Source organism: Bos javanicus, chromosome 12 (genome assembly GCF_032452875.1).
Source record: "Bos javanicus breed banteng chromosome 12, ARS-OSU_banteng_1.0, whole genome shotgun sequence".
NCBI lineage: Eukaryota > Metazoa > Chordata > Mammalia > Artiodactyla > Bovidae > Bos > Bos javanicus.
Genome location: NC_083879.1, coordinates 62626756 through 62640530, shown reverse-complemented (window position 1 = coordinate 62640530; position 13775 = coordinate 62626756).

Below are 13775 nucleotides of genomic sequence, written 5' to 3'. Positions count from 1 at the left end.
CAACAACAGACAAATTCTAGAAAAAATTTTATGGGTGTTTAAAAACATTAAAGTCATAGTTTTGAATCATTCATTGAGGAGGAACTTCTGTCTGTTTCTCTCAGTTTAAAGAACAATTTTTTTATTGAGAACAAAAATGGTCCATTTTGATAGAGTTTTCAAAGTTCCAAATAATGGGTAAAATCCTTCAGATAAATTAGAGTTAAAGGTTGAATCCCTCTGAATCTGATTGTAACAGAGTAGTGGGTATCAGACTAACTTCTCCCCCATTATATCTGTAGGAAATAGTAAAAACAAGTGTACAAGGTGTTGGACTGCAATCAGCCAGAATGAAGAGCTTCCTTGAGAGAAGGAAAGATTATGAATTGTGACCCACACTTGTATAGCTGTTTTCCTAGGGCATTTTCAAAACTGCACCAGAGTAAAACAGTACTGTTTGAGTCTATAATCAGTGAAAATAACTTTAAAAATGAAGGTAAAATAAAGATGTTTCCAATCTCCCAAAGAAAAACTTAAAACAATTTGAAGCTATAGACATTTCCTACCAGAAATATAGCCATTTGATGAAACCCAGGTAACTTTAAGAAGTAAAAATAGAAACAGTATATATCTGGGAAGCAGAAATTAATATTGATGTGAAAAGATTACATTAATAATAAATATTCTGGGACTTATATGTCTCACGAGAAACCTGTATGCAAGTCAAGAAACAATGATTAGAACCAGAAATGAACCAGAAATGAAACAACAGACTGGTTTGAAATTGGTAAAGGAGTACATTAAGGCTGTATATTGTCACCCTGCTTGCTTATCTTATATGCAGAGTACATCATGTGAAATGCCAGGCTGAGTGAATCACAAGCTGGAATCAAGATTGTCAGGAGAAATATCAACAACTTCAGAAATGCAAATGGTACCACTGTAATGGGAGAAAACAAAGAGGAACTAAAGAGTCTTGATGATGATGAAAAGGGATAGTGAAAAAATTGGCTTCAAATTCAACACCCCAAAAAAGTGGTGTCCGGTCCCATTCAGTTCAGTTCAGTTGCTCAGTTGTGTCCAACTCTTTGCGACCCCATGAATCCCAGCACGCCAGGCCTCCCTGTCCATCACCAACTCCCAGAGTTCACTCAGACTCACGTCCATCGAGTCAGTGATGCCATCCAGCCATCTTATCCTCTGTCGTCCCCTTCTCCTCCTGCTCCCAATCCCTCCCAGCATCAGAGTTTTTCCAGTGAGTCAACTCTTCACATGAGGTTGCCAAAGTATTGGAGTTTCAGCTTTAGCATCATTCCTTCCAAAGAAATACCAGGGCTGATCTCCTTCAGAATGGACTGGTTGGATCTCCTTGCAGTCCAAGGGACTCTCAAGAGTCTTCTCCAACATCACAGCTCAAAAGCACCAATTCTTCGGTGCTCAGCCTTCTTCACAGTCCAACTCTCACATCCATACATGACCACAGGAAAAACCATAGCCTTGACTAGATGGACCTTTGTTGGCAAAATAATGTCTCTGCTTTTGAATATGCTATCTAGGTTGGTCATAACTTTCCTTCCAAGGAGTAAGTGTCTTTTAATTTCATGGCTGCAATCATCATCTGCAATGATTTTGGAGCACAGAAAATAAAATTAGCCACTGTTTCCACTGTTTCCCCATATGTTTGCTGTGAAGTGATGGAATCGGATGCCATGATCTTAGTTTTCTGAATGTTGAAATTAAGCCAACTCTTTCACTCTCCTCTTTCACTTTCATCAAGAGGCTCTTTAGTTCTTCTCACTTTCTGCCATAAGGGTGGTGTCATCTGCATATCTGAGGTTATTGTTATTTCTCCCAGCAATCTTGATTCCAGCTTGTGCTGCCTCCAGCCCAGCGTTTCTCACGATGTACTCTGGATATAAGTTAAATAAACAGGGAGACAATATACAGCTTTGATGTACTCCTTTTCCTATTTGGAACCAGTCTGTTGTTCCATGTCCAGTTCTAACTGTTGTTTCCTGACCTGTGTACAGATTTCTCAAGAGGCAGGTCAGGTGGTCTGGTATTCCCATCTCCTTCAGAATTTTCCACGGTTTACTGTGATCCACACAGTCAAAAGCTTTGGCATAGTAAATAAAGCAGAAATAGATGTTTTTGTGAAACTCTCTTGCTTTTTCGAGAATCCAGTGATTGTTGACAATTTGATCTTTGGTTCTTCTGCGTTTTCTGAAACCAGCTTGAACATCTGGAAGTTTATGTATTGTGGAAGCCTGGTGTGGAGAATTTTGAGCATTAATTTACTAGCCTGTGAGATGAGTGCAATTGTGAGATAGTTTGAGCATTCTTTGACATTGCCTTTCTTTGGGATTGGAATGAAAACTGACCTTTTCCATTCCCGTGACCACTGCTGAGTTTTCCAAAATTCCTGACATATTGAGTGCAGCACTTTCACAGTATCATCTTTCAGGATTTGAAATAGCTCAACTGGAATTCCATTACCTCCACTGGCTTTGTTCATAGTGATCCTTCCTAAATCCCACTTGACTTCACATTCCAGGATTTCTGGCTCTAGGTGAGTGTGAGTTGTCACACCATTATGATTATCTGGGTCATGAAGATCTCTTTTGTACAGTTCTTCTGTGTATTCTTGCCACGTCTTCTTAATATCTTCTGCTTCTGTTAGGTCCATACCATTTCTGTCCTTTATTGAGCCCATCTTTGCATGAAATGTTCCCTTGGTATCTCTAATTTTCTTGAAGAGATCTCTAATCGTTCCCATTCTATTGTTTGTATGCTGATTCATTTATATGAAATATAGAAAGATAGTACTGATGAATTTACTTGCAGGGCAGCAATGGAGAAACAGACACAGAAAACAGACCTATTGACATGGGGAAAGGGGTGGACGGAGAGGGTATATATATGAAGAGAATAAGATGGAAACTGACAATGCCATATGTAAAAGAGATACTCAATGGGAATTTGCTGTATGACTCAGAAAACTCAAAGAGGGGTTCTGTGACAATCTAGAAGGGTGGGATGGAGAGGGAGATGGGAAGGAGTTTTAGAAGAGAGGGGGCATGGGTATACCTATGGCTGATTCTTGTTGATATATGACCAAAAAAACCCACAAAATTCTGTAAAGCAATTATCCTTCAATTAAAAAAATAAAGTGGCAAAAAAAATCCAAAACTATATATATGTGATTAAGAGGACAAAATTACAAATAAGAAAACAGAAGCTTTGTGTGTAAAAGTATGAAAAATAAAATATTATGCCCACACTAAAAAAATCATAAGTGGATATGTATATTTATATATGTTAAATTGAAAAGCAAGAAATGTTACAAGTGACAAAGAGTAATAGTTGCATTGACAGAGGAAGTTATAATCATTTTAAAAGGGTATACAATTAATTTTATTATATATCTGTATCTCATACACAGAAAAATCCAAAATTATATATCATATTCAAATATATTAGCATAATTTATCAAACTATATCAGCACTGTTATAGAAGATTTGAATAGTAAAATATTAACTCATGTAATATTTGACACATCCAACAATTACAATAATTCATACATTTAAATTCACATAGACCAATGATTAAAATTGATAACATGATGGATTCATAATTATTCAATAAATTTCAAACAGTTAAAATAATATAGAGGATGTTCTTTCAAGACATTAAAACTCAATAATGTTAAAGCAATTAGAAAATGGTTAGAAATTAAGCAATGCATCACTAAATAGCTCATAGGTTAAAGAAAATAGTAATTAAAGAAGCTTTAGAAAACCTCTTGACTTGAATGATAATGAAAATACAATATCTCAGAACTTCAAAACTGTGATTAAAGTAGTGTAGAGAGAGAAATTTATAGCTTTATATGCATTTATAAAAAGGGAACAAACAATATAAATCAATGATCTACACTCAAGGTTTCAGCTCTGACATTTAAAGAAATTGAAAGTCACTACTCCTACTCTCACAAAAAAATTAGGAAACTGAAAACCAATGACTTATTTTGGACAAGTCGGAGAACTGAACTTGAGAGACAAGTTCAAAGAACAAACCATCACCTGGAACACAGGAGAGACAGTGAATGTAGAGTCACAACCCAGACTGGCTTACTTCAAGTAGAAGCCTTGAAACCACTACTGGTAAGAAACTTTAAGTGGTAGTTTGATAAATTGTTTAGTCCGAGTGTTGGACCAGCTTATAAGTGAAAAATTATCTGTTGGTCACAGTTTCGAGGAAGAGGATACTTTTATAGGTTTTACCTCAAGAACACATTATTTTAGCGTGACAAAAAGCAAAATAATAATCCCTCATGACCTTTGCAAGCTGAGAGAAAATATGCTAAGAGCATTCTCCAAGAAAGACCTGCTTTGCAAGGCATAAGAGCCATATCCAACCCAGTGGAATAGCATCATCTGAAAATCAAGTATACCACTGTAACAACAGACTAAAAAAGAAAAATCATATTATCATTTCAATTGGTAATGAGAAAAGAAAGAAAACCCTAGAAAGGCAAAATAACAGAGAAGGAAAACTTGTAAAGTTTAAAAATAAAATAAAGTTAAAAAAAAAAAAACAGAAGGAAAACTCAGACTATCAACATTATAGTCTGAGAAATAAAACAGTTCCTCTTCTGTAGAGACAGAAAGAATAGTTTGAGCATATTACAATAACTTCTGCAACTAAGTTTTAAAAATTTATTTTATTTTACATGTACAGATTTCTTCAGAAAGTACAGTAAAATAAATTCCAAAAGATAAATAGAAATAAATATTTTCACAAAAATCACTCCAAGTCCAGTTTGCTTCCCAAATAAATTTTTTCCAAATATTTAATGAAGTAATACTAGTAATCTTATTCAGACTTTTCCTGTACATAGAATAAAAATTACAGTCCATTTTCTCTCATAAACACATTGGAAATTTAAACAAAACCAGCAGAAATGATCCAGAGATACGCAAAAAAGATTAATATATTGTAAAAAAAAAATAGTTTATTCAAAGAGTAGAAGTTTGTCATAACATTTGAAATTTAATCAGTATTTTCCACATTAAAGAAGGAAACAATATATTAGATGAATAAGATGCATTTGATAAAATTCAAGACATATCCATATTTAGAGCGCAAAAATAGTGAACTTCCTTTCTCTGATATGTATGCTAAGTTGCTTCAGTCGTGTCCCACTGTTTGAGAGCCTATAGATTGTAGCCCACAGGGCTCCACTATTCTTGAGATTCTCCAGGAAAAATACTGAAGTGGGTATCCCCTGCCCTCCTCCAGGGGATCTTCCCAATCCAGTGATTGAACCTGGGTCTTCTGAATTACAGGCAGATTCTTTATTATCTGAGCCACCAAAAATACCTACATATCAGTATTTAATATTTACTCATGAGTAGGAGAAAAATGGTTATTCATTATCACCACATCTAGTCAGTCATTAACTATGTTTTATTCAATACAGTAAAGTAAGACAAAGAAATAAGAGCTGTTAAAACTGTAAAAACATTTTTTTTTTTTTTACTTTCTCACATCATGGTAATGTTATAGAAAATCAATCCCCATCCCCAGGGAAAAACAAAAGAACAAAACATAAATACTACAAACAAACTGTAAGAAGTAATGGCTGAATTTAGCTGGATACAAGGTAAATAAATTTATATTTGTCAGCTACATTTCTTTACAAGCTAGCAATAAAAAATGGGTATAAAATTTAAATAGTTAACTCCACTTTTTATACCACCCAAACTGCTAAATACCTAGGAATGACTTTGATAAATATATTGTAAAAGTACACTTTCTCTATACTCAAAACTATGCTTTCAGTTAAACAAAATATATCTAAATAAATGGAGTTATTTTAAGTTTATGAACTGTTAAGACTAGTACTAATAAAATGCTATTTCTCACCACATTTCATTAAAGATTCTGTGAAACTCCAATCAAATTTAAGCTGGAATTTTTCTTTTTGTAGAAATTGAAAATATGATTCTAGCATGTAGTTTGAAGTGCAAATGACCTAAAAGAGCAAAGGAAATTTTGAAGCAGAATAAAACTGGAGGACATATATTACCATTACCACAACTTTTTATAAATATATAGAAATTCAAACAATGTGATATTGTCTCAAAGACAAATGGTCCAATGAGACAGCATACAGAGTCCAATTAGAGACCCACACATTAATTTTTAACTGATTTTTGACAAAATGATTCATTTTATGTTTGACAGAGGCACCACTAATTTTGACAAAGACAAATTTCCTGGAGAAAAAAAAAATTGATTTTCCTTTAATTGGATATTCATGAAGGAAAATAAAACTGTAATCCATTTCCCCTTTCAAATAATCAGAAATTAATTTTAGTGGATACATAACTTAAATGTTAAATGTAAAGTGATCAAACTTCTAGAATATAAGAATGTCTTAATTAACTTGGTCCATGCATAGATTGTTGGAGAAGACTCTTGATAGTCCCTTGGACTGCAAGGAAATCCAACCAGTCCATTCTGAAGGAGATCAGCCCTGAGATTTCTTTGGAAGGAATGATGCTAAAGCTGAAACTCCAGTACTTTGGCCACCTCATGCGAAGAGTTAACTCGCTGGAAAAGACTCTAATGCTGGGAGGGATTGGGGGCAGGAGGAGAAGGGGACGACAGAGGATGAGATGGCTGGATGGCATCACTGACTCGATGGACGTGAGTCTGAGTGAACTCCAGGAGTTGGTGATGGACAGGGAGGCCTGGCGTGCTGCGATTCATGGGGTCGCAAAGAGTCGGACACGACTGAGCGACTGGACTGAACTGAACTGAACATAGTAAGAAGTAAGGAGAAGGCAATGGCATCCCACTCCAATACTCTTGCCTGGAAAATCCTATGGATGGAGGAGCCTGGTGGGCTGCAGTCCATGGGGTCGCTAAGAGTCAGACACGACTGAGTGACTTCACTTTCACTTTTCACTTTCATGCATTGGAGAAGGAAATGGCAACCCACTCCAGCATTCTTGCCTGGAGAATCCCAGGGACGGCGGAGCCTGGTGGGCTGCCATCTATGGGGTCGCACAGAGTCGGACACGACTGAAGTGACTTAGCAGTAAGAAGTAACTAAAACAAAGTGTTGAAACACTGTGCTTCATATTAAAAACTCATTTTCAAAAGACCTGATCCATAATGGCATTGATGATAACTATCACATACACAGAAACATTCTTATAAATCAAGAAAAAATAGACTAAGAATAATTGAGTATATAATTCACAGGAAGATAATAGGAATAAACAACTTACGGAAATATTTCATCACAATTATTCATCATAAAAACACAAATTAATATCACAGTTAACAATCACAACATACACCATTAGAATGTCTAATAAAACTGAAAATACCAAGAGTTATTGAGGACATAGAGTAACAAAGCAGCTACTGTATTGCTGGTGAGAATAAAAATTTATAAAGTCATTATGAACAAAATATTTTGTTAATACTTAATTGAAACACAATTGGTCATACTCATTCATACGATTGGAATCAACAATTATATTTTTTCATTTGTGCCCAACTGAAATGCACCAAAATAGATGGATAAAAGTTTTACTCATAATAGCCCCACTTGTAACAGAGCAAGTGTTCAATAATAGGTAGAATGAGTAAATCTTTCATCTTAGAATTCTATACAGAAATGAAAATGATAAAATTACTGTTGTATACATACGGACTGAAAGTCACACATATCATATTGGTGAGTGAAGTGAGATAAGAGTTTCCATTATGAGATTCCATTTACATTAAATCAAGAAAAACAAATATATATACATATGTATATACTTCCCTGGTGGCTCAGAGGTTAAAGCATCTGCCTCCAATGCGGGAGACCCAGATTCAATCCCTGGGTCAGGAAGATCCCCTGGAGAAGGAAACGGTAACCCACTCAGTATTCTTGCCTGGAGAATCCCATGAACGGAGAAGCCTGATAGGCTACAGTCCATGGGGTCACAAAGAGTCAGACACAACTGAGTGACTTCACCTTCATATACTTTTTCAAATTATTTTCCATTGTACATTTTTATAAGATATTGAATTCCCTATGCTGTGCAGTAGGTCTTTATTGTTTATCTGTTTTGTATGTAGTAGTGTGTATATACCAAAGGGCAAGGGCAGGGGATAAATTAGGAGTTTAAGATTAATACAGAAAATAATGCTTTTGACAACTAGAAATTACCTCATTCTTCAGTTCACAAAGTAAATTATATAGAGTTGTATTTTATAACACACAGATTAATGTACTACCATGAACTACATACATTCTTAGTTTCCTTTTTACACCAGTGTAATATTCTGTTAAAATCATGAAACATTTTAGGCAAACATGCTATTTACTTTTAAAAGGAAATTAACATCATCTTCCACTGTTATCCTATCCATTAGTATCTTGCTCAGAGCATGGTAATAAAAAAGATTCTAATAAAGTATAAGATTTCAGATTTATAAGAACTATGTCATGGTGTAAGATTCTATTATACATCAAATCAATGAATATCACCTGTATCAGACTTGAACACCTTGAATAATAAAAATAAAATTATATATCATTATACTTATACTATATCATTACACTTCAAATTCTCTTAATACATAGAAATTATAAAACATGAAAATAAAACTTGTTAACACATAATAGTAGAATGAATTTAATTTTAGTTTTCGGAGACTCTTGGAAAATGAAAATTATGTAGAGCATGCCAGTTGTCTTTCTGGCACTATATTCTAGAAACATATGTATTATTTAACCCAATCCTTTCCAAACATGAGTAAATTTAATTTTGAAAAATTAACACTCATACATAAAGACATCCTCACACCTTCTATGTATTATGACACATGGAAAAACTTTATCCTATAGTCATTATACACAAGTTCCAGACCTATTACAAAATTAATTGTTACTGTTCAGTCCTCACAGTCATAGCTGACTCTTTGCCACCACATGGACTGCCACATGCCAGGCTTCCCTGTCCTTCACCATCTCCTGGAGTTTGCTCAAACTCATATTCATTGAGTCAGTGATGCCATCCAACCATCTCATCCTCTGTTGTCCCCTTCTCTTCCTGCCTTCAATCTTTGCCAGAATCAGGGTCTTTTCCGATGAATCGGCCAAAGTATTGGAGCTTCAGCTTCAGCATCAGTCCTTTCCAATGAATATTCAGGACTGATCTCCTTTAGGATGGACTGGCTGGATCTCCTTGCAGTCCAAGGGACTCTCAAGAGTCTTCCCCAACACCACAGTTCAGAAGCATCAATTCTTCAGCACTCAGCCTTCTTTATTGTCCAACTCTCATATTCATACATGACTACTGGAAAAACCATAGTTTTAAAAATATGGACCTTTGTCTCAAAGTAATGTCTCTGTTATTGAATACACTGTCTAGGTTGGTCATAGCTTTTCTTCCAAGGAGCAAGCATCTTTTAATTTCATGGCTGCAGTCAAATCCACAGTGATTTTGGAGCCCAAGAAAATAAAATCTGTCACTGTTTCCATTGTTTCCCTGTCTATTTGCCATGAAATAATGGGACTGGATGCCACATTATAGCATGATTGTTAGTTTTCTACTAGAAATTCTTCCATAATAACATATTTAGGAGAAATTAGACTACAAATTCTTGGCTGATTTTATTCTTCTGTTAAGTCTGTATGATTTGGAGCAAGCCAAAATATTTGGGAATAAATCTTATTTAATTTTCTTGATAATACCTCATCAGAAAATATGTAAATTTAAACTGGAAGGTAGATGGAAATTTTATTAACACTGTAGTCAAGAACATTCTTAGCCCCTAATATTTGATAGTGAATAATAAATGCCATTTTATTTCAGAATTTTCAAATAAGGAACCAGGGAAAACATCCAGAGTTGCCACTTCGTTGGCATTCTTTCTTGGTTGTTTCCTCTCCTAGACATCTTCCTTGCCTTTAAAACTCCAGATTGGTTCATAATCTTCCAATTTGCCATAACTTTCAAAGATGCTCTGCCTTGCCTCAGAAACTTTTTTTTTTTTTTTTTGGCCAAAAATAGTGGTCTATTTCTCTTTGTAAATGACGTTGTAGACAAGGGCATCTAACAAAGTTGTGGCAATTCAGAGGTTCAGAACAGTTCAAAGAAAGCAATCTATGAAAGATTTTTTGTTCCTGAAGGAGATAAAAGACAGGGATATTCTTTTATCTGCTTCTTTATCTTGTCCTTTGCATGTGGACACTTCGAAATGGAACTGGATCTTAGTACTGCTTGTAGAGAATAAACATGCTGAGGAGGGCAGAAGTCCAAACTGTATTCTTATTCAGCCATGGAATTAGCCATACCTGGAATTGCCCTACTTCCAGATTTGTTGTTTTTTATACTTTTCTGTAACTTACAGCCATAAACATCATATCTTTGATTTTTCATTTCTTATGTTGTAAAGATCTACAAAACTAATCCTGTGCCAATTATAGAATAGATTCTAAGAATCTTATTTTAATTAATTTTATTGGAGTATAGTTGATTTACAATGTTATTAGTTTCTACTGTACAACAAAGTGAATCCACTATAAATATACATACAGCCCCTCTTTTTTGGATTTCCTTCCCATTTAGGTCAGTACAGAGCACTGAGTAGAGTTTCCTGTGCTATAAAGTAGATTCTCATTAGTTATCTACTTCATGCATAGTATCAATAGTATATGTATATCAATCCCAATCTCCCAATTCATTCCTCCCCTGCTTCCCCCTTTGCTATCCATTCTGCTTCAAAATAAGATCATCTGTACCATTTTCCTAGATGCCACATATATACGCTGATATTGAATATCTGGTTTTCTCTTTCTGACTTGAGCCTGTTAAAGTAGAATACTATAAATACAGTTGAGATTTTGCTGCCATTTTCTTTGACTGGGAGGAGAGCCAAAAGGGCTCTGTGCACAAAACAACTTTGTGTGAATTCTCTCCAAAGGGAGGGAGAATGGGGTTCCTGTCCTCAACAACATTAAATATGACTTGTCTCGAAACAGTGTTGGAGGTATTAAGATCAACCTATGAATATTGGTATTTTATGAGCATAGAGAAATATAGTTGCAAATGTCCAACAAATTATGTGAAGAAATTTAAATTAGTTTTAATGGAAACAAAAGTGTAATTTTTTTTTAATTTAACTTACAAAACTATACTTGATATGGGCTCTGCGGATATAGGTTAATGCTGAAGATGGCAAAGTATGCAGTCTGTACATGACTTCAACCCCAGAAATCTGAATTGACGATGAACTACTCTCTTTTAATGTCATCATGTTGGAGATACTGTGGAGGCTTAGGGGACAGAAAAAGAAATTATAAAAAGAGAAGCCAAGTGACACTGGCAGAAGTTTTGCAAAGAGTATTTAGAAGTCACATATAATTCTTTGTGATTCCATATTGCATGTAAATGAGCATAAGAATATTCTTACTGGCTAAGCTAGAAATATGGAAATGGGTGTGTGTGTGTGTATATATATACACACACACACAATCATTCTGTGGATCCTAGGTTTATAACTTGCAGAAAAACTTGATGCCATTAATTCATTTCAAGAACCCTGAAAATGTAACTGCACTGAACCTAGATTCTTACATGGCAGCAATGAGTTGTAGCTTCTTAAAGATTATCCCCTCTAGATAGGATATATACTTCCTCTTTTGTTTTCCACAGTCCTTTCTATTCCTCACTGCTACTGAAGATGTTAGATTCAATGCTCGGGGGTCTTTCCTGGTGGCTTAGATGGTTAAGTATCAGCCTGCAATGCAGGAGGCTTGGGTTCAGTCCTTGAGTTGGGAAGATCCCCTGGAGAAGGAAATATGGCAGCCCCCTTCAGTATTCTTGCCTGGAGAATTCCATGGACAGAAGAACCTGGTGGTCTACAGTTCATGGAATCACAAAGAGCCAGATGTGACTGAGTGACTAACCCTTTCACTTCCAGCAAAGTGAATAGTAAGTAGAGTTCCCTGTTGCTGTATGCCAAAATGAATACAACATTGTAAATCAATTATACTCCAAGAATAAATTAATAGACTCAATGACTAGCTACTATTTACTTTCATATCTCAACTGGCTTAACTTACTAGGATTGACAGCCTGATGTGTTTCCAACCTTGGCCTTGGTTTCTACAAAGTAACACTTTAGGTGAACTCACAACAGAACTGATTTTGTGTCTGGTTTTTGGCACTTTATTTCTCCAAGTCTTGCTTACCTCACCCTAGTTCTGTCCAGGACCCCAGGACAAATTCCAGTTATCTACCTTTCTGATTTATATAGGGTATCCAGAGCAGTAGTTTGCACCACACTGACTTTGATAGTTTAAAAAAAAAATATGCTTTTCTTTAGCACTGTTTTTCAATGCAAACTAACTACTGTAAGGATTTTCATGTTTGGAACAGGATATAAAATCTTTAAGGGCTGTGAAAGAAAAAGAAGTTAGTCAAAGTGAGTGACTTGTCAATATGAGTAAAATAGCTTTTAAGGCAAATTATGTAGCTTTCTCCAGCATCCCCGTCATCATTGTTTTCCTTTATACTGTTAACTTTCATTGATTTATGATTTTCCTTTCAATTTGCAGCACATTTAGCTTCCTTTAGAAATTATTTCATTGATGAAAGCCTTTATGGAAAAGATCTGTCCTATAAGTAAAATATTTTTATCAGTTATTTACATATACCTTCAATTATTTTTAATTTTTTTTGCTATAAGTCGTGTGAAGAAATTCTATAATTAAATATATGCTACTTATATAATTATATGAATTTATTCAATGTACATTTATTGAATTTCTTTGTGATTCTTGGAATTATTGAAGAGAAGTAGAATATAGCAGCAGAAATAATTTGTAATATAATATGGTATGATATAAGGGCTTCCCAGGTGGCTCAATGATAAAGAATCCGTCTGCCAATGCAGGAGATGCAGGAGACGTGGGTTCGTTCCCTTTGTCAGGAAGATCTCCTGGAGAAGGAAATGGCAACCCACTCCAGAATTCTTGCTGGGAAATCCCATGGACAGAGGAGCCTGGTGGACCACAGTTCATGAGGTTGCTAAGAACTGGACGTGACTTAGTGACTGAGCACACACACATGCTATGATATAGTGTGTTGCGTTTACTCTTGAGGCATTCCTTAAATGTTAAATAATTTGCATGAAATTTATCTTTATTAATATTAATGGCTAGATAAAGTAATTACAAAATTATATTCACATTTGTAAAAAATAAAGAAACCAAGTCATAATCTAAATTTAAACTAAATACATAAATAAATAATTCCCTCCTTCCCACACATATCTCTATTCAAAGAAAATGTGGCTATAATTTGAGGACTGCTGCTTTATTCTTTTCCCCAATAAATGTTCTCATTTCTTTTATACACCAATTCTACACTTAAATGTACACTTTCAGTCTCTTTCTGTCCCTCTCCTTCTCCTCCTCTCCTTTTCTTTCTGCTTCTTCATTTTTTTTTTTTTCACATTTGTCTCCCTGTCCTTTCTCCTCCTTTTCTTGTTTCAGCTGAATATCAAGTGAGGAACAATCAATCAGCATGACAAGCAGATGGCTATTGATTATCCAAAGAGAGGAAAGAAAGAATGATATGTATTTTAGGACTTAAAAGAATATTTACATAAAATTGGAATTAATGATAAGGTCTTAAATAATTCAATCTCTTTCTGTTTTGAAGGGTTATAGAAAAATGATTCCATCATTATTTACAAAAATTAGGGGCTCTGAAAA